At 48.1% G+C, this 24,707-nt stretch overlaps 1 protein-coding gene across 2 annotated transcripts in view; it reads left to right on the forward strand.

The window, feature by feature from the left end:
* The window catches only part of LOC119394175 (bifunctional purine biosynthesis protein ATIC), a gene marked incomplete at its 3' end in the record, with an annotated part of 164,844 nt that overhangs the window by 23,289 nt on the left and 116,848 nt on the right, over positions 1-24,707 (forward strand). Inside the window, 1 exon segment of one of the 2 annotated variants that reach the window (XM_049415676.1) lies at positions 8,185-8,189. 2 annotated transcript variants of the gene reach the window in all.

The raw sequence follows: 24,707 nt of genomic DNA on the forward strand, positions 1-24,707 counted from the left end.
GCTCGACGAGTCCAATCGCCAAGCACCGAACGGAGACCGCTGAGGGGCTACCGTTTGGTGCAGGAACTTTAGTCGCCGCGCGCAATGCAGACATACGAAGGAAATGTCGCCCGAGTCGCCGAGCACAGAACAGAAACGACCAGCACGGGCCTTGTGGGCCGGGCGAAACAAAGCGACTGCAATACCCGTGCGCATGCAAGGCACAAGTAAGCAACAACGCAGACCTTGCCCGTCATCACCACGGTGAATCAACAAACGTCGTATGCACCCAAACCGGCTCGGGCAGTTGGTTCCGCAAACACAAGTGACTGGCACGCTAAGCTAAGTCGGGATACCTTAATCAAGGCCACCATTAAAAGGTAATAGTAACTGTACGAAACGTTGGTTTTAGCGAATAGGGGCGCTCCAGGGAGCGAAGCGGTATTCGTGCTCTCTGTCGTCTCAACGCAAAGCAAGCGGCGAGATACCGATATCTGTCGAGATATCGCGCGCGACCGCGCCCTCATGATCCAAAGTTCGCAGTCACTTCCAAGTGATGAAAAAGGAAGAGTTTCATTCGCGGGCAGAAACGTATGTAACACAGAATTTGGGCAAGCCCCGCTACTCACCACTTGTCCACTAAATATGTGAAGGGAGCACACGGGTGGCAGGGGAAGGAACGAGTTTATTCCAAATCGGCAAAATTATGAGGGATTAGTTCCCTCTCCTATTTGACGGCCAGGATCCAGGGGCGTATCCAGGGGGTGGGGGCACCGTGCCGTGCACCCCCCCCTCCCCCCCCCCCGAAATTTTTTCCCCATGGAATACAGAGGACAAAATGACACTCGACCCCACTTATCTGCCCGGAAACAATGTCGGATCAAGGAGGTGCCGGAAGAACTACAAGCGTGCCAAGGTCTGGGTAGGGGTGTGCGAATATTCGAAAATTTCGAATAATCAATCGAATATCGTGCTATTCGATTCGGTGCTCCAATCGAATAGTGCATATTCGAAATACCGAATATTTTTCGAATAATCAGCAACGACAAAAAATGCTCGAAGAAACGAGACGTCGGAGAAGCCAGGGGTGAATTTTCTTGTCTTCGTCGTCGAACTTCCTGTACACCATCTCACAAGCTGGTTGCACCAGTGTGGAAGCTATGAGGTGTAAACAAACTACATGCTTGCGCAGCTAAACTTAGTTCTGTTTGTAATTGCATTATAGCTGGAGAAGGTTAAGGAAACTGCGTTTGTTTGGCACGTGCTACGTCACAGCAATACGTGATACGCGAATGGCGATTCGCATGTACGTCGTAAGCATTGAATTATTGTATCGATAACTGCCGATAATTTTGATGACGAGCAAACATGGCAGCGCCCATGCAGACGCTCCGCTTCGATCCAAACTCACACTTGCTGCTTGCCCACTGTCCTGGAAGCAATAAATAAACGGTGGAATCGGCTATCGCTTGCGGTCATCTCACGCTGAAAACAAAGTATTAGGTACGTTTTGGCCCTTGATTAGCTGTTTGTTCAGCCACGCCTGCTAAGCCTTGTCTCTAAAATTTGAGAATGAATCTTCGAAACAGTGCAAGACAGACAGGAATACATTGCTGTCGAAGCGTCAGGACACAAATATAATGCAAACAGAAGCGTCGACTTTGAACTCACGGGCCACAGAGCTCACGACGGCCACTTCATAATTTCGACGCGCAAGGAACCAGCTTCGACGGTCGCTGCCATGTTTTTTTTTTCCCGGCGCTACCACTGGTGTCCAACGCTGAGAGCGTTGTTGCTACCATGTGCTCGCTTTACTGACACAACGCGTGTTTTTCGGGCGCTGGCGGCGCTGCCCAACGCTAAGAGCGTTGGTTACTGCAGTGCGCTCGCTCTGCTCGCCCAACGTAAGAGCGTTGGTTACTGCAGTGCGCTCGCTCTGCTCGCCCAACGTGTGAGCGCAGACGGTATGGGGACACCGGGCACACTGCTGCAGACGACGCGCGATGCGGGTGAATACGTCGTGAGAGGTGTTCGCTCTTCCTATTGGCTAAGGAGCCCCGTTGTTGCGACCGGGTATTTGGATCAATCCCACCGCTGACTCCAGTTGTCGTGCCGGTGTGTTTGGATCCGTCCCTTCTCGACAACCAGGCTGTTGCTACGAGAGGGCAGCGTCGTACCCGGACTCAGTTTGGTAGCGTAGTCGAGTCTCCGGGTTGAGGAACTGATACTAGCAAGTTGGGAAAACAATAACAAGTTTACTGGCACTTTTTGAACACTCAATTACATCGTTACAAGGAAAGAGTTCAGTGACGAGCGAATTGGATGAGCCTGTTACCGAGGGCTCAGAGCCCCATTTCTCACTCAGCATCGTCGTTTTAACCCCTCAGTTTGGCTCCTCCCTCTTGATGACCACCAATCACACACATGACACCTCCCACCATGGCACAGTCCATTTCACTGTCGCGGAGGGGTCATGGCACACTTGAAGCGGCAAGAGTCCTGCGGTTGTCGACACGCAGGTGGGGGAGAAGCAGAACAGGTTCCTCGTGCCTGCCCATGCAGATCTTTTCCCGACGCAGCGAAAGGGTTGCGGAGACTCCCGTCCAAACATACCCGTCAGGTGGCAGCGTACCAAGCCAAGCCCAGGTGGTCCATTGTCTCCGGCATCGCCGTCCCAGACTTTGAGGCCGAGATTCTGCCCATTGTTGGTCACTCACCGTCCCAGGAATTTCGTTTCCAGGAAGGATACAGGTGTTCTAGCAGCGGGAGAACACCTCGTCCGCCGATTCTCTTGGTCAGTGCTTCGCCACCGACAGCCGGTCATAACAGCCTCCTCCCTCGCCAGTGGAGAAACGGAGGGCAGCAGCCAACGCTGCTGCTCGAAGGGTCGACGAAATTCGCCACCGTTGAAAGCCCAAAGCTCTTGAAGCATTGTCTGGTCAGTTGCAACCCAACTTCTGCGGCCTCTCTAAAACTCAACCACATGCAGAGCAAGCACTCGGCCGCCTCCGAGCAAACCAGGCCAAAAGAGGGTTGGTAAACAAATTTTCATTATTAGCTTTATACGAAAAGCTGACACTCAAAACTCTCAGGACTCACTTATGCTGAGAAGCCAAACGTGCTACATTACTCAAACACACAAATAGTTGCACGAAAACGAAAAAAAAAACTCAAATATCAATTTCGAGACATTGGGAAGAGCACCCCAGACTTGCTTAGAAAGAGCGGCTAAGCGCGTCAGCGTTTCCATTCAAATTTTGCCCTTCTTATCCTTAATGTCGAAAAGATATTACCTAAAAATCAAGCTCCACCTCAGAAGGTGACTGTTCTTAGATGTCGCAGTTTGCAGCCCGGCAAGGGGATAACGATCCGTATCTACGCTGAATTTGACGCCTCTGAGATAACACTGCATCTAATGAATGGCCCACACAATGCAAGCGCACTCCCTTTCTGAAGCGCAGTACGCCATCTCTCGAGAACTCAATTTTCGGCTCAATTAGAGCACGGGATGTTCATTACCATCGTCATCCTTCTGACATTTATTGGCACCTAGGCCTCGATCACTCACATAACTCTGGACCGTGAACTCTCGGTCGAAATCCGGAGCTCGCAAAACCGGACGGTTAATCAGTACCGCCTTCACGCTTAAGAAGGCAGCTTCCTTCTTTTCATCTTAAACTACTCTCGCCTGTTCTATCCCGCGAAGAACATCGGTCAAGGGGTGGCCAACGATGAATAAACTCCCGATGCAAAGACTGCATTCCAGCGAGCCCCAAAACACCCCTTCGTCCGTCTTTGTTTTGGGCCGCGGATAGTCTACTACTGCTGAGCTCACAAGCTCACTAGGTTTCCTGAAACCTAGGCCTACGCCGTGACCTAAATAGTCTACGATTGCACCTGCAAAATGACCTTCTCATCCTTTACAGTCAGAACCCTATCAAAAGGTTCGACCACGTCACATACCTTTGAACGATCGCTCACGCCGTAAGGTTCGGAAACCTTACTGACCCGCTCATGTGATCACTCGATCATTAATTCCTCAAAAAAAAAGAGAACAAAACCTAACGGGATAAACACTGCTTCTTAACAGGTTCTTTCGGTTAACTTTACCTGCCCATGCGAACGCTTCAGATAAAAACCACTGTGCTCTCCTGAGCGCTTCAATTATCTCATTCCTATAGCGTTGCAAAAGACAAAAAACAACTAACCACTCACCTAATCCCTCTAAGTTCTTCTAAAAGCTGATCCTTACGTTACGTTACAACGCACTGTACAAACAAAATATAACCCTCAGATGTAATACACTTCAAAAGCACCTCAAACATTTGCATTGGTTTTATGCTAAAACCTTGCACCAAATGCCTGTCAATTCCAATAGCGCGTAACGAAAACTGCACCGCTCAGTGCCAAACTCATTTCGGAAACTGATGCAGATATCTCTCCTCAAATGCTTATTCACCCCAAATCGACATGTGAGTGAACGCATACGATATCGCACATAACCTTTCAAAACTACAAAAATTAGTTTTCGCACTAAAAACACCTTCATCCTAATGATTAAAAGAAAACTTCGATGCTCTCTTCAGCCCTTTACCACTGCGCGGTTTTTCTTCTTAAACCTTTACACCGCATCTCATAACACACAAAAATAAACTGGCTGAATTCTACATTCCTAACAAAACAATAAGTAATCCTAGTTTGCACGCACGTGCAAACCTACACGAACTGACCGTTCCCCTCTTCTCAATTAGATTCGCTTGAATCGTACCCGATGGGGCCGCGGTCCAGCCGGCTTTCTAGCTCGCCAGAGGCTACAACATGCACGAGCCAACAGCGGCATTCTACAGTCACGCTTCATTCGGCACCTCTGCCGGCTCCCTTCAGGAAGGCGAATGGAATGCCAGAAACGGGGGGGGAACCCTGTCCATTCTCCCTTTGTGCTCGCCTCCGCGCGGTGCTTTGTTACCCGCCGTACACTGGTCTTTCGACTTTGACGATTCGGACCCAGGTGCTCTCCCGAAGCTGTCAATCCCAACCTCGCCTTCCGTCGTGGGAGGGCACCTTGCTTTCTCCCTCTGTGCCTCTCTCGCTGCTTGCGGCTGAATGAACGCCTCAATTTACGTTTCCGCAAACTGTCCTGTGGCCTACCCTTTTGTCTTTTTCCCGCCGGGTTGGGACCTTTCTTAAGCTTACTCTGTGCCGAATGCTTCCGCCGCTTTCTTTTTCTGCGTTTTCGGCAAACATCCTTGACCTCGACGCCTTCATCCTCACTTCGGGTTGCGACCTGCGGAGCCATGCAGCTCGTTGGTGTTTCCGCTACACCTTCTATCTCGCTCGCACCTCTTGGATTCTCCGCCGCGTCGGACTGTCGGGCCAAATTATCTGCGTCAGCGCTGATAAAATCTAAATCTGGGCCCTCACCGACGGTATTGCCTAACCCTTGAAGCGTCACGTCCTTGCTATTGTTAGCCACCACGCTAACAGTGTTTACTTCTGACGATTCCGAAACGTCCTCTTGAGGCACGAGGAAGGTTTCCAGCTCCTCCTTGAGCCCATTAGGGCGGCTAGTACCAACCTCGTCCACAAAAGGAACGTCTTCCGGAATTGTCCCTAACTCAAGACCAGCCAAGGCCTCATTCTCAACCTGCTCTGCTTTCATGCTCTCTTGAAAGTTCGGGCCTTTCTCTGGCGCTATCCCGCCAACGGCGACCTCTCGCTCTTTGTTCTCTTTCTCGATCTTACGCTTACGCCTCCTTTCCTCGAACGCCTGTCTCTTTGCTTCGAGTTTTACGCGGCGTTCCTCTCTTTCACGCTCACGCCTCTTTTCTTCCCTTTCGAGTTCTGCGCGGCGTTCCTCTCTTTCTCGCTCACGTTCTGCGCGGCGTTGTCTCTCTTTCTCCCTTTCGAGTTCTGCGCGCCATTCCTCTCTTATACCATATATTCCGAAACTCCGGGAATAAAGATGCCTTAATTACATCGTAGTTGTCCGCGTCCTTCTCACTGAGTCGCGCCACAACCTCAAGTGCCTCACTGGGCAGAACTGACATTAACCCCTGAGACCAAGTGTCTCGCTCAAAAGACAGTTCTTCACACATTTGTTCAAATTTTGCAAGATACAGACCGATATCCCCTGATACCACATATGGCTCCATATACCTTGACATCTTGAACTCTGCCTTCTTGTTGAGAAGAGGTACCACTCGCTGGGGACAACTGCCCGACCTCTTACTCAACTTTAGGAGTTCTATCTTGACTTCTAGTTTGCGGAGCTCAATCTCGTGCTCACGCATCCTTTCCTCATGCTCGCGCTTACGCCTCTTTTCTTCCTTTTCGAGTTCTGCGCGGCGTTCCTCTCTCTTACGCTCTCTGAGCTGCTCTTCCTTTTTTTGGTTGACGACCTCCCATTCTTCACAGAGCTCCTCATCATCGGCCCCCAAATCAATGATTGCCTGTATGATTAGGGATTTTCGTGCCAAACCCTTTGTATTTATCCCCAATTCCTTACACAACAGCAACAAGTCCGACTCCTGCAGCTTCTCCAAATCCATGATCGTCCTGAGTGCCCGCTACTTCCAAAATAACTATCCGAGAGTACGTAACCTTGAGTCTCTCGGCAAAGTTATCTACCAGTTCTAAAACCCTCGTTTAGAACCTGGTCCACATCAAAGGAAAAGCCAAGCACTCACCCACACGTGATCGATGTTTCCAGACAGCTGCAATCCCTTAGGCCGACTGTTGTTGTCGCTTGTAGCTTCAGATCCCACCGCTGATCACCAGTTGTTGCGACCGGGTATTTGGATCAATCCCACCGCTGACTCCAGTTGTCGTGCCGGTGTGTTTGGATCCGTCCCTTCTCGACAACCAGGCTGTTGCTACGAGAGGGCAGCGTCGTACCCGGACTCAGTTTGGTAGCGTAGTCGAGTCTCCGGGTTGAGGAACTGATACTAGCAAGTTGGGAAAACAATAACAAGTTTACTGGCACTTTTTGAACACTCAATTACATCGTTACAAGGAAAGAGTTCAGTGACGAGCGAATTGGATGAGCCTGTTACCGAGGGCTCAGAGCCCCATTTCTCACTCAGCATCGTCGTTTTAACCCCTCAGTTTGGCTCCTCCCTCTTGATGACCACCAATCACACACATGACACCTCCCACCATGGCACAGTCCATTTCACTGTCGCGGAGGGGTCATGGCACACTTGAAGCGGCAAGAGTCCTGCGGTTGTCGACACGCAGGTGGGGGAGAAGCAGAACAGGTTCCTCGTGCCTGCCCATGCAGATCTTTTCCCGACGCAGCGAAAGGGTTGCGGAGACTCCCGTCCAAACATACCCGTCAGGTGGCAGCGTACCAAGCCAAGCCCAGGTGGTCCATTGTCTCCGGCATCGCCGTCCCAGACTTTGAGGCCGAGATTCTGCCCATTGTTGGTCACTCACCGTCCCAGGAATTTCGTTTCCAGGAAGGATACAGGTGTTCTAGCAGCGGGAGAACACCTCGTCCGCCGATTCTCTTGGTCAGTGCTTCGCCACCGACAGCCGGTCATAACACCGTACCTTCCACAGTGCTGCAGCCAGTTTGTGAGATGGATTGTAGATGCAGGCTGCCAGTGTACTTATCGAGCCTAGGTTGAACACAGGATGAAGGCGTTTTTGCTTAAACCCCAGTGTCACCTATAGATGACAGTGTCATGAATCCATCATCTGATGTTAACTGATGAAAACTGCTTAAACGTTATGTATCAGTTTCATTTGGGAGCTGTTTCACACTGTACTCACTTCTACATTTCAGCCTGCAGTTACAAAATATTTCGAAGGCTCTCCTTGCTGCTGTATACGAGTTTACTCAGTTTAAAGGAGTACTGACACGAATTTTAAAAATTTCTGGTTTGTTGCTCTAAATAAAAATACTGGTGTTGAGAAACCTAAAACAAGTATTGGAGTGCCTGGGAGTGCATCGAATATATTTTTATTACCGCTACCTTAAAACGGCACTTTCGACTTCGATATCAAGGGGGCGGCTTCTCAGTGACGTTATCATAGCAGTGTGACGTCACGGGGACACAGCAACTCGCGACGTACTAACAGCAAATATGTCATCTGCTCGTGTTACAGGCGAACAACGATGAGTGAATTGTCGTCCAGTGACCCCGACAGTGATTTCTGCGATTTAGGCTGCATGCAGGACGCAGAGCTCGCAAACTCAGGGGAACTGTGTTGACTAGTCAAGATAAAGTTCATTGCAGTGTGGCTGGCTTGCAGGTGCTCTGCGACGAAAACTTTAACATCAAAGTAAATTATTTTATACGTATTGTCTGACTCTGGTGTGTGGAGAGCGTTGACACTGCATACCAAGGAAAAGAAAAATGTCTGTTTTGCAATGTCTCAAAATCGTGTCTGTACTCCATTAAATATATGTGGTATTTTTGTCCCTTAAATCCATCCATCCATCCGTCCGTCCGTCCGTCCGTCCGTCCGTGTAGCCGCCTACGACTTTGTGCTCTCCTGGTCACTTGTTTAATCGAATGTACACCAAAATTGGTATGACAAGTCATAACATGAAAATCATGACACGCATGTCATGTACAGCATGACTTACCTGCCACGCTCATGGTGCGCTGGCGGCCGTTTCGCTAGCTTGATCTACCCCGAAATCGGTATTGCGTGTCGTGACTGTGTGACGAACATAAATAAGACACGAGTTAACATGAAAATCATGACACGCATGTCATGTACAGCATGACTTACGTGCCACGATCATGGTGCGCTGGCGGCCGTTTCGCTAGCTTTATATACACCAAAATTGGTATCTTGCGAATTGACTGTTTAACGAACATAAATAACACGAGCTAACATGAAAATCATGACACGCATGTCATGTACAGCATGACTTACATGCCACACTCATGGGGCGCTGGCGGCCGTTTCGCTCGCTTGATCTACCGCTAAAGTGGTATTGCGTGATGTGACTGTGGGACGAACATAAACACCACGAGTTAACATGAAAACCATGACACGCATGTCATGTACATGACTTACGTGCCACGCTCATGGGGCGCTGGCGGCCGTTTCGCTGGCTTGATCTATCCTGAGATTGGTATCTTCCGACGTGACTGTGTGACGAACATAAATAACACGAGTTAACATGAAAATCATGACACGCATGTCATGTACAGCATGACTTACATGCCACACTCATGGGGCGCTGGCGGCCGCTTCGCTAGCTTGATATACACCGAAATTGGTATCTTGCGACGTGACTGTGTGACGAACATAAATAACACGAGTTAACATGAAAATCATGACACGCATGTCATGTACAGCATGACTTACGTGCCACGCTCATGGTGCGCTGGCGGCCGTTTCGCTAGCTCGATCTACCCCGAAGTTGCTGTTGCTAGACGTTACTGTGTGACAAACATAAATAAGACACGAGTTAACATGAAAATCATGACACGCATGTCGTGTACAGCATGACTTACGTGCCACGATCATGGTGCGCTGGCGGCCGTTTCGCTAGCTTTATATACACCAAAATTGGTATCTTGCGAATTGACTGTGTAACGAACATAAATAACACGAGTTAACATGAAAATCATGACACGCATGTCATGTACAGCATGACTTACATGCCACACTCATGGGGCGCTGGCGGCCGTTTCGCTCGCTTGATCTACCCCTAAAGTGGTATTGCGTGATGTGACTGTGGGACGAACATAAAAACCACGAGTTAACATGAAAACCATGACACGCATGTCATGTACAACATGACTTACGTGCCACGCTCATGGGGCGCTGGCGGCCGTTTCGCTAGCTTGATCTATCCTGAGATTGGTATCTTCCGACGTGACTGTGTGACGAACATAAAAACCACGAGTTAACATGAAAACCATGACACGCATGTCATGTACAGCATGACTTACGTGCCACGCTCTTGGTGCGCTGGCGGCCGTTTCGCTAGCTTGATATACACCAAAATTGGTATCTTGCGACGTGACTGTGTGACGAACATATATGACACGAGTTAACATGAAAATCATGACACCTAAGTCATGTACAGCATGACTTACGTGCCGCGCTCATGGTGCGCTGGCGGCCGCTTCGCTAGCTTGATATACACCGAAATTGGTATCTTGCGACGTGACTGTGTGACGAACATAAATAACACGAGTTAACATGAAAATCATGACACGCATGTCATGTACAGCATGACTTACGTGCCACGCTCATGGTGCGCTGGCGGCCGTTTCGCTAGCTCGATCTACCCCGAAGTTGCTATTGCGCGACGTTACTGTGTGACGAACATAAATACAAGACGATGTATGCAGCTCTTTGCTGGCTGCTTCGCATTACATCGATTCCCACAATGCGTGGGATCTGCCGGCTTTTTTTTAATAGCATAATGTGTAATCAAGTCTCCCGTTCTCTAACGGAGTGACTGTTCGCAATCGGAGAGAGCTTCTCTCAGCAAGGTAATTCTCCGTCATTTTTTTCTACTTTACGAGTGAGAGTAGTAACAGAATCACTTAACAAATAGGTGAAGCTTTCAGATTAAAATTAGTTTATTAGTAATCACTGCAATATCTGATGCTGTCTTGGTTACGTGTAACATGTTAAAATTGTTTAAAAAAAGAATTTCAACATGCCATGTTGAAATTTAAGATGGGAGGTCCCGCCTCCGGTTTCTAACCTTGGGACTTCTTTATGCATATTTAGCTGTATTGTATTCTCATATTTTGTCACTAATGCCCCGCCACGGTGGCCTAGTGGTTATGGCGCTCGACTGCTGACCCGAACGTCGCGGGATCGAATCCCGGCCGCGGCGGCTGCATTTTCGATGGAGGCGAAAATGTTTGAGGCCCGTGTACTTAGATTTAGGTGCACGTTAAAGAACCCCAGGTGGTCGAAATTTCCGGAGCCCTCCACTACGGCGTCTGTCATAATCATATCGTGGTTTTGGGACGTTAAACCCCAGATATTATTATAATTATTATTTTGTCACTAATAAAGGTTGATTGATTGATCGATATAAATTTGATATGGCAGAAAATGGAAGGCCAAGCACACATGCGACGTAACGTCGTTTACACCGAAAAAAGTGAAACTTTTTAAATACATCCGCTATTAGCCGAGTGAGCTATAGCTATTGAAAGTGAACATCATAACCACAACGGAAACTGAATCAATGCTCTTCAAATGCTTGGTACTAATTATTATTGCTTCCTCAAACTCGGAAACATGTGTCAACGGTGAATAAGAGTGCCAGAGTGGATTTCAAGAGAAGGCAAGCGCTACGATGGGTGGTAGAAAGTTAGGTGGGCAGACGAGTCTGGGATTCTGGGATTAAGAAGTCTGTGGGGATAACGCGGCCGCAGCCAATCACAGCACCGGGTTAATTGGAGAAACACAGGAGAGGCCTTTGCCATTCAGTGGGCGTGGTCTAACTGACGATGAAGCTCAGAAGAGTACGATTTTAAGCAGTAAGTTATGGAAGAAATATCATTTTGAATGTTGGTATCAATTATAAGTAGTATAGTGTACAATGTAACTTACTGCGGTGGAATGATTCTGAGACATGGAGCTCGAAAGCGAATACCAGCGCTGCGCTCAAGAACTTGCCGCCGGCCTTGAGCCAGAGGAACTGGTTGTAGAGTGCCTCCTCCTGCATTGATTGATAAAATGCGTGTTTGTTACATAAAGCCGTATCGAGATCACACACTTCTGATCTATAAAATTCACCTCACGGCATTCTGGCTTATTCATGTTAATAACCATTAACATGAATAAGCACAAAGAAAAAAACGTATGGCAACTCCACTACTCTGAAACCCGAGGAAGCGCGTAGCACGTACACCCAACGATTCCCGTTCGTATAGGGTTCCACTGCTTCGTTTACCAACGCATCGATGACGTCACTGACTGAGGTGAGCATGTAGGGTTTCCCCGTCACGAGTAGAATCTCGTTTAAGGAGATTCGAAAACTCGGTATGCGGCATGCGCGCTACCTTTTGCTGTGCGTTATTGACTTCCTGCCTGTAACGGCGGTTCCGATACGTGTCGTCTGCAGCGACGAGTTCTGTCAGGGGCGAGGCGGTGGCGCCATCTCTTGCGCGGCACGGGAGTCAGGCGCATGTTTCCGAGGCGTTTTTAGAGACTTATGTTAATCATTGCGAATACCTCTTTGTAATTTCTGTGAATTATATTGTTTTAGACCTTGTTTGTTCATTTTAACCCGATTTTGAGCATTGCTAGCCTTGTTGGGGCCTGTATTGGGCGCTTGCTTTACTGTGAGCGTGATCACGCCCATGAGATGCATGGATGGGCGACAAGCTGGGCCCACGAAGTGTTCCGCACTTAAGGCACATGCGAAACGCATGTGTACCATATTGCAATAACAGTTTGGTCGAGGTGGAAAAACTTGGGCGCGCTTTAAGGGTCGTCGAGCCGCGCGTTGCGATGCGCGCGCGCCTCCATAGGGCGTGGTCGCTCGTGCGCGCATAGGCGTGCGCAGGGTTCCCCATCAGGGGGACGGGGGGGGGGGGGGGGGCGAAGGTTCATCGCAGCGCTCCCCCACACTACTAAGTCAATGTATGGGGCTGATTTTGCGCCCCCCCCCCTCTTATGTGACTAGAACGGTCAATGTACGGGACACATTTTGCGCCCCCCTGTTAGGTTACCAGGGGGTCTGCCGCCCCTCCTGCCCCCCCGCCCTCCTGTGCGCACGGCTATGCGTGCGCGCGTGCTTATCTCGCGATGGAGGATGGCTTGTAGGTCTTGTGCTCTCACCGCAAGTTTGCGTTAGAGCGCGTTGCTCAAATTACAACTGTGACAGTTCGCGCTCATCCTGTGTATACTTGTGCGTTCGTTCAGTGCGTCCTCCTTTGTTGTTTGGCAGCGGGCTTTAAAGGGACACTAAAGAGGAAAAAGATTTTTTCTCGTACTAGCAAACTACTATTTCACGTTACGAAAAACACCACGTTTGCTGCGAGAAGACGCTTAGTAAGCGAGAAATCGCGCAAAAAGAAAATGTGGGTGGCGACGACACCTTGAAGTTTCCGCACCATTCGCCGTGACGTCACATTTTGACCGCGCCTTCTAGGGCCTACGTAGTTCCTAAACGGTAAAAATGAAGTACACTGTCCTCTGAGGGGGCCATAGGGTTAACATACTGTTGGGACTCCGGGTCCTGCCGGTCTCATCATTGGTAGCTGGCCCCCGTCATCGGACCCTTCGTCCCGCCATTCAGAGATTAGAGGCGCTCGTACGAACGACAGAGATTTATTTACATGGTTGAGGCGGAATGATCAACTGATCAAGAGACAAGTGATACATACAAAAAACGTCTTCGGCCCTTTTATAGCGCCTCGTTGCCAACCCTGGGCGCATTGTCCGCATCTTCAGCCAATACGGTGGTCTCGGCACCTCGGCCACGAGGGAGGGGAAAGGCACCACACAACACATGGAGAGGGCACAAACTAACACGATGCCCAAATATGGTCACGCACTCACAGCACCAAGATTTCGCACACGGCAGATTCCAGAATTCTCTCGGCGAGGGGGAAGAGCGCGAAAGGCGAGGCGGTAAATGCAGGAGAACGATCCTCAGGTCACGTGGGCATAAAGTCACGTGATCAAAGCGATAGCTCATCTAGGTACATCTTCACCTAGGAGCAGAGAGTGTGTCTAGGGACGGTTTAGGTACAACCACCGAACACGCGGAACACGTAGTACAATCGCGTGGTGCGTGATGGGTGTGTGTGAGAGGCATGAACGGGGTGGGCGTGTGTCCACAGCTTCCGAGCTAGTAAAGTTGCGTTAATTCTAGGGGTGTGCGAAATATCAATTTTTTCGAATACGAATCGAATACGAATATCCACCTTCGAATATCGAATCGAATATCGAATATCAAAGAAAAAATGCCTCCACAGTAACAATATTTTATTTACCATGTAGCTATTTGAAAAAAAAAATAACATTAACAGCCTGACTGGCAACACAACATACACTGCTATCTCCAGAACACAATGTCCAGGCTAGCACAATGCACATCACAACACAAGCAAATATCACGGCACAATGAAAGTAATGACTAGATGCTATCATGAAGAAATATTAGTTTCTCCACATGATCAGGCAGAAGGCGCTCCCTTCTAACGGAGCCAACCCCCCCCCCCCCCCCTGCCACTGAAAAGGCACGCTCGCTTGGAACAGAATTGGCTGGTATAGGGACGTACATGGGGCAAAGCTTTGCCAGACTGGAGTATCTGAAGGTGCCTACAGTCCGCCACCAGTCACATTGGACACTGTCTTTCTTCAGAATTGCTCCCGCATAGTGAACGAGTGGTAGTGCGGCACGTTACGGGGCCGCATAATATTGAAAATGTATGGTTACATGATCGCCAACAGCGCTGCACGTCGGAGATGCACCAGCAATAAATCATACGTATTGGGGTGCTCGTCGCAGGCAGATATCGTGCCTCCGCGTACTTACAATGTTTATCGCTCCTCTCGGCAACGTTTTTAGCTATACGAACGCAGCAGAAATGTGGAAGACGAGTTATTTTATTCTAAAAAGAGACAGGGCGTGCAAACACGGACACAAAATGATGATTGAAGCATGGCATATCGAGAATAGTGGTAGCGCATGCGTGAGCCAACCGTCGATTAACTTGCATAAAGATGAACTCAAATGCCTTAACAGTTATCTTCTACGTAGACCGCCACGCGTGCCGGATTGATAGGTTCGCCGGTTGCATGGGCATGCGCAGATAAGTTTTCGTGCCTTCTTTCTTTTCAGCCGTTGTGCGTCTCTTCAGTTGTTAGTCGGCGTTTGTGGTGTCCTGATCTCTTTCTTGTGTCCGTGTTTGCACGCCCTGTCTCTTTTTAGAATGAATACGTACCAACTAGCTCAACTCTCTGTTATTCTAAGAGTTATTTTATGCATGATAATCGAATCGCATATTCGAAATTTTCGAAAATTCGAAGTTATCGAATATTCGAAACAATTCGAATACACGATTTTCGAATCGAATACGAATATTTCGAATGTAATATTCGACGAATATCCGAAACTCTCGAATATTCGCACACCCCTAGTTAATTCGTTACCACTTAAAACGTGGCAGGCCGTTTCAAGCACGTCTTCATTAGCACTGAAACCGACTCTTGGGAAAAGAAATACAGGCAAGTGAGGTGTGAAAACGCAATGTGAAGTGCTAAATGTTGAGAAAGCGCCTATGAACCAAATGTACTGGCAACAGCTAGGTTGAGGCATTTTCATTGGTGTCATGTGTGCTGACTACGTAGTTTCCGTGAATGGTTTGAGAAGTGTTTTGCGTTTTTTTTCCTTCATGGGGGGGGGGGGGGGGGTATTGCATGAAGCTGCACACATTTTAAGTGTCCCGTAGGAATGCTTGTACGCAAGAAGAGTAGCTTGGGCTTGTTCGTGTACATACATAACGCAAGCGGAATAGCTCACACCGAGGCAGGGACGGTGTAAGCAAGTCGACACGAGAGCATGTTGTCTTGCTTGCTCCGTCGCTGTCTCAGTATGTGCTATTCCGCTTGCTCGTGCTAGGTCTAAGAGGTGCTAGCTCGCGCCCCGGCGCTTTCGCTGCCGTCCATCGAGAGCGTCCGACAGGTGAAAAGAATCGCTCTCCGATAAGTCGGGAGACGGGAACGCGAGGCTCACTTGTTGCGGGATCGGCAGGAACTGTAGGTAAACTGGGAAAACTTGGCATCGCCTCATGGGGAATAATCGAGCTCTTGATTTCTCTCGTGGTTGACGCTGCACCGTCCCTAGAATTCCCCAGAAAGCGATGTTATACGGAGCGGTGACGTCTGCATCGAACTAGCCAATGAGAGCGAGGATCACCCTCCTGGAGTTACCGCTTCGCGCATGAAAGGGGAGATGTGTGGCGTGGACGACTAGTCGGTCAAGAACCAGTCCTCAATTCCTGCAATTCCTCCTACTCGGTCCTCTCCGCGCAAAACCGGTCCGTTGACCTTTGTTCTCTCTTGGCTGCGAGGCTGCCCCAAGGGCACGCTACCCCATAGAATGCGCCGACGACCTTCTTGTCGGGTTCGCAAACGTGGGAAGAATTCCAATGCTGGGTACGGTCGTAACAATACCAAGTTTGAGGAAATTTTGTTGAACCAATGGCGCCAAAATACGATGAATACACTTTTGGAATCAGTGACATCCCGCGTGGAAATTTTGGCTTGAAATTTAAAAATGAATCTTTGAACTTAATTTCTCCTTTATTAATACACATGTGATGGTGAAATTGACGACATTACAGTCCTCAAAGCACAATTTATCAATGTAAACCGATTCATTCTTTCTAGTTAGTGTCCCTTTAACTGTCGAGCTGTGACAGTTGTTCGTTCGCGCTCATCCTGTGTATGGTTCTTTCCGCGCGTCCTTTCTGCTCGAGCAGGGCGTTGCGAATTTCGAGCTTCTTGCCGTTCTTCGCGCTGCATTAGAATTTGTTTCTATAGCATTCATTCCTTCGCCCTTGTGCCGAAACAATGCACAACAAATGCTCAGCTACGTCTGTGAAGACACGTTTCACTTTCGTGTTATACCGATTGCTCTGACAGAGGGATCAGCCATGTTTTTTTTGTTTTTATCGTAGGTAGAACGCACTCGTATGCTTCAGTTCAGTTGACATTGGGCCAGCATGTGCACGGGGCCTAGTGGTCAAGGCACTCGCTTTCGGACCGGGGAGCTTCCTGTTAAAAACACAGCCCCGGAAATAAAGTTTATTTCGTTTGATTATTATTTCATTGGTGGGCGTCAATTGTGGTTCAAGAAGGTTTTTTGGTGAGCACGTCACGTGGTTTTTTCGCGGCGGTGGTTTTTTTTTTTTTTGGAACACCACGATCACCAGTTCTACGAATCAGTCAGTACAAGTTTCGCTTGAAAACTTACCTGTTGGTTGTGCAGCATCCTGAACGCTCGGCCGAATGACCACCTTGAGATGAAGATTAGTGTGCCGTACAAGCCAGCAAAAGCATAGTGACGTGCTGGGCTGAGAGTTGCGGTGTGGATCACCACCAGGTCCAGTACGTAGACACTGAGGATGTTCACGCCAACGAACGTCGAAAGGAAGAAGAATGCAGCCACCTGGTTCGCTGGCAAATCCACATCTGCCACTCGCGTGTCCAGCACTGCGGTAGCACGTGCCACTATGATGAGGCGGAAAAATCCGTTCAATGTGGCCGCTTTCCTCCATTCCGTAGGGTATCTCTCCATTGATGAAGAAATGGTGACAAGCCATGGCTTGCGCTGCGCGACAAGAATAGTGCAGGGAGTGGTTGGGTGATTCCACGTAAGATCGAACAAACCATGGCTGGTCGACCTCTCAAATTTATTTCAAAATTTTATATATTATTGCCTGATGAGTGGAAAGAAGAGATCCGCAATTTGTTTTGCCGCCAAAAATTTTTTCGAACCACAGGAAATCAATAATGACGAAGAGGTGGAGTGGAGCGCTCATCCGCTCTGCTGTTTTGGCCAACTTTCGTTATGAATTGCACAAAATATATTAAAGTTAGGTAGCTGAAATTTATTTACCTAAATATATGCATGTTTTTGCTTCTGCTCAGGTATTTTTAGTTTTTATGTGTAGTGTAGATGTTTTTATAAAAAACCTCAAAAATGGCCCAATCGGCAAAATTTTCTTTACTTTGAAGGTCTTTATCTCAAAAAAGCCTTGTAGCAGAGGTACGAAAATTCCGCATTACGTTCTTCGCATGCGTATCTACCAAACTGCCAAATCTTGTATTTATATATCTTTTCAGTAAAGAGATATGATCGGGCTAAGTTCAAGAAAACACCGAACAATGAAAACTTCTGACGACAATTAAAAAAAAACCCATTTTTTAAATTTCTTAAACTTTGTCCACTTATTCTCCTCCACATCAGCTTTCACAATCATTAAAAACATGTTGCATAATGTCGTTGCACTAATAGTTACGGCCCCTCCAATGAGACCCTTAGGCAAGGATGGGCAATTCCGACTTCTTGCCCAGCAAGTGTATAAAATGCAGGCAGGATTGAATTTCTTTTTATTAAAAGGTCAGCAGGTACCTAGAAAGGTGTCGCCGGCACTGAAGACGTTAATTTTGAAATTATTTGGTCACTGCAGCGGCCACGAGCGCGGAGCTACCGAGTAGGCGCGCGCGCACCCGAGATGCTCGTTGTAAGAGACGGCGCAGTGAGAGCTCGTTCTCGCGTCCTCAGACCGATTGAGTTCGAAACAGCAACACCTCTCGGGTGACTTGAACGCACGTGCACCGGTAGTCGCAGTGATCTGGTTAATTGCGTCGATTTCTTTTTCAGGGGGCATAAGAATGTCATCGTTAAACTGTGCGTTCGGTGAAGATCTTTCATTGCAGTGGTAGCAAAAGCACGCGTAGCACAAGTAGTCCGTCTTACTGACAGTCACTGATCTTTCGGGCGTTAAACGTTCCTTCAAAGCATTTATGTCTAGGTCGGTAACTCTGCGAAATTTTGGCTTCTTTGCAATAATTAAAGGAGTACTGACACGATTTTGAGACATCGCAAAAGGGACATTTTTTGCTTCGTTGGTATGCAGTGTCCACGCTGTCCACACACTGGAGTCGGAGAACACGTATAAAATATTTTAATTTGACTTTGAAGTTTTCGTCGCTGAGCATTTGCAAGCCAGGCACACTGCAAGGACATTATCCCGACAAGTCAAGACAGTTCCTCCGAGTTCGCGAGTTCTGCGTCCTGCATGCAGCCTAAATCGTAGAAATCACTGTCAGGGTCACTGGACGACAATTCACTCATCGTTGTCTATTGCACCACGAGCAGATGACGGATTTCCCGCTAGTACGTCGCGAATTTCTGTATCTCTGTGACGTCACACTGCTATGAAACGACACTGAGAAGCCACCCCCTCGATATCGAAACCGAAAGTGTCTTTTTAAGGTGGCGCTAATTAAAATATATAGGATGCATTCCCAGGCACCACAATAGTCGTTTTACGTTTCTCGACACCAGTATTTTTATTTAGAGCAACAATCCGAATTTTTTTTAAAATTCGTGTCAGTACTCCTTTAAGCTTCTTGTGCTTCGAAAGGTAGTCTCCACAATACACTCATTCAGAGCTATACTTTCTCGTCATGAGACGCACAGGAGGAGTAGAGTAAGAGCAAAGCACAAGAACTATCCGCGCCGAATGAAGTGTGAACAGCGCACCGAACGCGCGGCCAGTTCACGCCGTCTGCTGCCGACATCTAATATAGACAAGCGCATCCGGTTACCGATAGTTTTGCTTTTCTTTCCTTTGACAATCCATATTTTGCTTTGCCACTGGAGCGCCACGTTCATGCTTTCCACTGATCGCAACTGGCGCAGCGCAGTTTCTGTGGCAGCAGCGTGCGTGAAGCGAGCGCTCATAGCTCCCTTATAGAGTTTTCATCTTGCTTCCATCTCCGCCGTGTTATCAGCGCCTAGCTGAGATGCGAACAGAGGGCGGATAGAATAGCGAAGCTCCAGTGCACGTGCGTTCAAGTCACCCGAGAGGTGTTGCTGTTTCGAACTCAATCGGTCTGAGGACGCGAGAACGAGCTCTCACTGCGCCGTCTCTTACAACGAGCATCTCGGGTGCGCGCGCGCCTACTCGGTAGCTCCGCGCTCGTGGCCGCTGCAGTGACCAAATAATTTCAAAATTAACGTCTTCAGTGCCGGCGACACCTTTCTAGGTACCTGCTGACCTTTTAATAAAAAGAAATTCAATCCTGCCTGCATTTTATACACTTGCTGGGCAAGAAGTCGGAATTGCCCATCCTTGCCTAAGGGTCTCATTGGAGGGGCCGTAACTATTAGTGCAACGACATTATGCAACATGTTTTTAATGATTGTGAAAGCTGATGTGGAGGAGAATAAGTGGACAAAGTTTAAGAAATTTAAAAAATTGGGTTTTTTTTTAATTGTCGTCAGAAGTTTTCATTGTTCGGTGTTTTCTTGAATTTAGCCCGATCATATCTCTTTACTGAAAAGTTATATAAATACAAGATTCGGCAGTTTGGTAGATACGCATGCGAAGAACGTAATGCGAAATTTTTGTACCTCTGCTACAAGGCTTTTTTGAGATAAAGACCTTCAAAGTAAAGAAAATTTTGCCGATTGGGCCATTTTTCAGGTTTTTTATAAAAACATCTACACTACACATAAAAACTAAAAATACCTGAGCAGAAGCAAAAACATGCATATATTCAGGTAAATAAATTTCAGCTACCTAACTTTAATATATTTTGTGCAATGCATAACGAAAGTTGGCCAAAACAGCAGAGTGGATGAGCGCTCCACTCCACCTCTTCGTCATTATTGATTTCCTGTGGTTCGAAAAAATTTTTGGCGGCAAAACAAATTGCGGATCTCTTCTTTCCACTCATCAGGCAATAATATATAAAATTTTGAAATAAATTTGAGAGGTCGACCAGCCATCGTTTGTTCGATCTTACGTGGAATCACCCGGTTACATTAATTTGGAGCGAATAAAGGGAAAACATCTCGCCACCTCAACCTCGGTGCGGCGCCATGCAACAAAATACAGAGAAAGAAGCAATACAAATAAATCAAGAAATTAGGCAACTTCATTAAAATAGACGACATGACTACAGCGGAAGGAACATCGGGAAACGTTGCCGCCTTCACAGAGTACGACCATTACTGGTAATGACCACTGTTATTAACGTCATTCACGGTTACTCACAGTGGTTTCGATCGACCGCTTCTCACTTAAGTGCATCCAGTAAATGTAGACACAGCAAGCGATGGACAAAATGTAGCATGCTCGTAGAACAGGCATCTCAACAAATCTGTTCTCTTCTAGACGTTCCGATTATGATCAGTCCTAGCTGAAGATTCTTTCTTTCTTTGTTTATCCGCAAGACTATGGTACATACCCACTCTGGGGGATTGGCCAAGACAGTGTACATAACATTTCGATGATAACTACAATAACGCTTATTATATACAAAAGGAAGAAAAAAAGTAAGAAATTAGAAAGAGAAAAAAAAAGGAAATAAGAGCTAGCTAATTGAATAACAAAACTCGGCACTTTTGAGCAGACCAGACAGCGGTGTTTATCTGACCAGAAGCATTTAGAATGGATATGTTAGATTTTACCACACTCTTAAAATTCCTCTACGAATTTTAAAATGGGAGGCGTTTAGTAGGCGTTTAGTAAAATTACAAACCGCACCAAATACATATTTGCGGCAATGGTGCTCCGGGTTGTACTCCCTCGTCCAGGCCGCTTGGTCTTCAAGAACCTGTGCTGTCCATGTGTGCGCATCTATGGGCATAGGTGTGCGCACGGGGGGTGGGGGGGAGGGGGGGCAGGGGGGCAGCAATGTCAGCCCCACACATTGACATAATAGCGAGGGGGGTGGCTGCGACACGGAGGGGGCGCAATGTCAGCGCCATACATTGACATAATTGGGAGGGGGGGGGGGCGGTGTGACGAACCTTCGCTCCCCCCCCCCCCCCCCCCCTGAAGAGGAACCCTGCGCACGCCTATGTCCATCGGCCCTGTTTACTGATTTTTTTTCCCGCTGCTTTCTAAAGTTATCCCATTTATTTAGTTTATGTTTCGTTCTCGCTCGAGACGCTTGGGGACCACTGAGGTTAGCTTCAATAATATAGTGACCACTGCCTAAAATATGTGTCGTTCAATTCCCTTCTAGGTTTTCGATGCGCCTACCATACTGAGATCCGGACTTGTGTCCATCATTCCTGTTGGTTCCTTGTCTGGTTGGACAATCAAAATCGTTGAATACCGTGAGCTGTGACTACTGAGTTTGTGTCATCAGTACCTAACCTCTGCCAGTAGTTTTCTTGTATCCCCCAATCGATGTGAGCACAATTAAAGTCTCCGGCCACTGTGAGTGGAGTCTCATTTGCCGCTGCGGTGATTTGTGCTATTAGCTGGGCGCAACGCTTTGCTGGTATGCTAGGTGGAGTATAGATATTGGCGATAAGTAATGAAGCTTGTCGGATGTCGATTGGGATAACCTTAAGGACAACATTGTGGACTATATGAGCGAAATTACGTTATGTATGCCTTATATGAGAGCTTGCCCAATGTCTATTGTTGTTTGGCAGATATAGCACCGCTTGATGTGGACGCACCCACGTTGACGTCTAGAGTGGCACATCTCCCTACCGATGACTAGTGGTTATGATCACGATTTAACCCTCGCTGCAGATGAAGTTGTCAAGATATACTTGGACACCGCATACGGTGAATCCCGCGCAAAAGATGGCATCAACAAGCACATAGTAAAGACACGATATCCACTCCTTCAAAGCTCCTTCAAAGCGAATCGCAGCTGTAGATGGTGGGATTTTATAGTTAGTGTTACCTTTTATAGCTGTGTTGCTTTTCCTTTGTTTCTTAAAACTAGCTTCTGTTCCTACGTAAAAGTAACGTAAAATGTGAAATCTCGTTTAGAGTCTCATAGTTCGCGAAAATCTCGGAGGCCATACTTTACGTTTTCGTACAATCCTGGGCGGTGGCGCTGCAAATAACTGCACTCACTGTCAAATATTTCTTCTATTTTACTTCACATTTTGCGTTACTTTTGAATTAACACGTAGCAACTGAAGCTAGTTTTAAGAAACAAAGGAAAACCAATACAGCTATAAAGGGTGTCACTAAGAATAAAAACCCACCATCTACAGCTGCGATTCGAACGCGGGCCTTTTTAGCGGGAAGCGGGCATTCTACCCCTGCACCGCTTCGGCGGAGCCGCGCGCAACTGCTAAACGACGACTCATTGCAGACTACCGATCGCAGCGCTGCAAGCGGATTGACCCTGTTTGGGCTTCACTTTTCGAAGCTCGTTCCAAGCACTCCCCTGTTCTAGTACACTCTTCCTAAAGAGCACAGCAGCGGAACTTCCGGTTGCCGTCACATGCGGGAGAGTCGCGTAACGTGAACGAAATGTCACGTCTCACGTCATGCCACCACCAACATTTGAATGAAAAGGAAAGGTTCTGCCTGGCATTACATAAGTGTCGCTATTTTGCCAGTGTCACTGGCTTTCCCGTGTAACTGGGGGGGCCAGTAACCTACGCCGTGCCCATCGCGGTTCTCACTATTTTGCCAGAGTCGACAGTGACTCGCCACTTCACCAGTGACGTTTCGGTTCAGGCAACGTGACTCCTCCCGTGCGATCACCGCCGAAAGTTTGTCATGAAAGGACGAAAGCTCGATCCATATCGGTCGGCAAAAGCCGGATCGCAGTGCATTCCGGCCGATTTTTAAAAGACTTGAGCAGGCAAAGGGAATGTAACGCATCTGCAGGCCGGTCAGCGATACACCTTCCCCTGTGGGACGCCAGAGATCCGGGCGATGCGACCGTCCGCCCATGGGCCTCCAAGTGCATGCAACGCTAGAGCTAGGGCCGTGCCTTGGTGGCTAGAAGTTATGGCGTGCGTACAGATGTCGTACATGATCCCGTTTGTTACCATCGCCTATGCACTCTGGAATAGATTGGCCTAGGGATTTGTCGATTGTAGCGCCGTTACCATTACTTGGCGGGGCTTTTTCGCCCGCGAACGGTTGTAATGTGGTTCAGCCGCACCGCGTTACGTTCAACGCGGCGAGCGAATCGCCATCAAGTACGCCGCTCAATTCGGCGTCGTTGCACATGAACCGGTGTTGAGCTGCGACTTCGCTCTGACGGTCTTTGCGGACATCGAGGGCGAAGAAACGGACGCGCTGCCTTGCCACATCATGTAAGTTATGATTTCCGTTATTTGAGCTGTTTACTGTCTTTTCACAAGTAACAGCCAGAAACGCCAGTCTGCCAGTTACATATCGGATATGGTGAACAGCGGTTATGCTGCCGTTGATTCGGAGCGTGATGAATATTTCGAACTGTGGCCCCAAGAAACGTTGCACGAGGGGCTCACTCACGATCGCTACACAGGCTGGTAAAATAGAGAGTTTTAGAATAGCGTAGGCGAAGCTTTGTGTTAGCGTCTGTCACCACTGCGCAAGCGTGATACGCTGTCCTCTTGCGGGCCCCCGTTATGTGACGGAAATAGCGGGTGACTGCAACGAATGCTACCTTCGCGGACGCCATTCTAAAACTGTCCAATTAGTGGCGAGTGGCTTGTGTTTGCCTCCTCATCTTTCGAGCTACGTTTCTTTGCACTACAATTGAACGTGGTTAACTTGTACCAGCTCGTTGGATTTACGGTTTTGCCTTACTGATAATTACCACTGATGTTATCAATTAATGGGAACAGTTTCTTTTCGCGTAAAAGAGGCTCGATTGAAGACGCCGATATCGAGAGTGCCAAGCACATTCCATTTTCCAAATTAGGGGTGCCGGCGGAAAGCACTCCAACAAACAGCTTTTTCGGGGCAACTGCGATAAAGATATACGTTGCTTGGAACGCTCGCAGCTCTAGCGAAAAAAGAAAAAAGAAAGAAATCATGTGCATAGCCACATCTTCCAATAAGCAGTGAACAAGCGTTTCTTTAAGATATAGGCTTTCGGATGGGCCAGCAGCAAGATGGGCTGCTTTCCACCGGTCCGACGGCCACCCCTGCTTTCGAAAATGCCCCGCCACGGTGGTCTAGTGGTTATGGCGCTCGACTGCTGACCCGAAGGTTGCGGGATCGAAACCCGGCCTCGGCGGCTGGCTTTTCAATGGAGGCAAAAATCTTTGAGGCCCGTGT

Source organism: Rhipicephalus sanguineus, chromosome 5, assembly GCF_013339695.2.
Source record: "Rhipicephalus sanguineus isolate Rsan-2018 chromosome 5, BIME_Rsan_1.4, whole genome shotgun sequence".
Taxonomy (NCBI): domain Eukaryota; kingdom Metazoa; phylum Arthropoda; class Arachnida; order Ixodida; family Ixodidae; genus Rhipicephalus; species Rhipicephalus sanguineus.